Source organism: Macaca thibetana, chromosome 12 (assembly GCF_024542745.1).
Source record: "Macaca thibetana thibetana isolate TM-01 chromosome 12, ASM2454274v1, whole genome shotgun sequence".
Taxonomy (NCBI): Eukaryota; Metazoa; Chordata; class Mammalia; order Primates; family Cercopithecidae; genus Macaca; species Macaca thibetana.
Window position 1 is genome coordinate 59,137,289 of NC_065589.1, and position 2,233 is coordinate 59,139,521.

Genomic DNA, 2,233 nt, shown 5'->3' on the forward strand with positions numbered 1-2,233 from the left:
AGCAGCAAGTGCTCATATAGAAGCTGCAGCAAGTTATCCAGAAGATCTAACCAATTGATGAAGGTGATTACACCAAATGAAAGATGTTCAATGGAAAAGAAACAGCCTTATACTGGAAAAGACTTTCATAGCTAGAGAGGAAGTCAGTGCTTGGTTCCAAAGCTTCAAAGGACAGGCTGGCTCTCATTAGGGGCTAATGCAGCTGATGATTTTTAAGTTGATGTCAGTGTTCACTTATTCTGAAAATCCAAGGGCTCTTGATGATGCTAAATCTACTTTGCCTGTCCTTTAGAAATGGACCAACAAAGCCTGAATGACAGCACATCTTTTTGTAGCATGATTTACTGAATATTTTAAGTTCACTTTTGAGACCTACTGCTCAGAAAAATATTCCTTTCAAAGTATTACTGCCCACTGGCAATGCAACTGGTTCCCAGGAGCTCCGATGGAGAAGTACACAAGGGAGATTCATGTTGTTTTCATGGCTGCTAATACAATATGTAGTCTGTATCCCATGGATCAAGGAGTAATCTTTACTTTCAACTCTTGTTATTTAAGAAATATATTTTGTAAAGCCATAGCTGATATTGACAGCAATTTCTCTGACGAATCTGGGCAAAGGATATTGAAGACCTTCTGGAATGGATTCATCATCCTAAATGACATTAAAAACATTTGTGATTGATGGCAGGAGGTTAAAATATCAACATTAACAGGAGCTTAAACGAAGTCCATATGAACCTTCGTGGGTAACTTTCAAGGGTTCAAGACCTCAGCGGAGAAAGGAACTGCAGATGTGGCAGGAAGTAACTGCAAATGTGGAAAGAGGACTAGAATTAGAAATGGAGTCTGAAGATATGACTGAATTGCTGCAGTCTCATGCTAAAACTTGAACAGATGAGAAATTGCTTATGAACGAGCAAAGAAAGTGGTTTCTTGACACCGAATCTATTCCTGGTGAAGACGCTGTGAACATAGTTGAAATAACAAAGGATTTAAAATATTGTATAAACTTAGTTAAAGCAGCAGGGTTTGAGAGGATTGATTATAAGAATTTTTTTTTTTTTTTTTTTTTTTTTTTTTTTTTTTTTTTTTTTTGAGACAGAGTCTTGCTCTTCGCCCAGGCTGGAGTGTAGTGGCACGATCTCAGCTCACTGCAAGCTCCGCCTCCCGGGTTCACGCCATTCTCCTGCCTCAGCCTCCAGAGTATCTGGGACTACAGGTGCTGGCCACCTCGCCTGGCTAATTCTTTTGTATTTTTAGTAGAGATGGGGTTTCACCGTGTTAGCCAGGATGGTCTCGATCTCCTGACCTCGTGATCCGCCCACCTCGGCCTCCCAAAGTGCTGAGATTACAGGCTTGAGCCACTGCGCCCAGCCTGAAAGAAGTTTTACTGTGGGTAAAATGCTATCAAACAGTAACACATGCTACAGGGAAATCTTTCATGGCAGGAAGACTCAACTGATGTAGTATACTTCATTGTCATCTTGTTTTAGGAAACTACCACAGCCACCCAGCCTTCAGCCACCACCACCCTGATCAGTCAGCAGCCCTCAACACTGAGGCGAGACCCTCCCACACGCAAAATGATTACAAATCACTGATGGCTCAAATGATTGTTAGCATTTTTTAGCATAAAGTATTTTAAAATTAATGTATTTACATTAACTTTTTAGACATAATGCTGCTATATATTTAATAGACTGCAAGATAGTGTAAACATAACCTTTTATGCATTAGGAAAGCAAAAAATGTGAGTGACTCACTTTATTGCAGTGGTCTGGAACTGAACCTGCAATATTTCTGATTTATGTCTGTACTCCTAACTCCAATTTAGTGTGTTATTAAGTGGTTTTAACGCTTACTTATGTATTAATACGTATCTTGGATTTATGTTTTTCTGTTATTTCCATGCCATTATTCTAGCCTAGGTTGATCTTTTTTTTATATTGGGAAGACTGGAATAGTCATCCAGCTTTTTACTTGCCTCTAACGTCAGTTCATTTATCACGCCTATCTATGACATCTAATTGCTAATAAAATTTTCCTCAAGTGCAAATGTCATCATGGATTTGTCATGGATTTTATAATGCCACAATAAAAATTTCTGATTCTCTGTAGTCTTCTATAATGAACTAATCTCCTTATTGGATAGTACTATCAAAAGTGATATATGTTATTAAAGAGGAAAATGTTTTAGGTTTGTTAGGTAGAAACAATGAAGTCGTTTGGG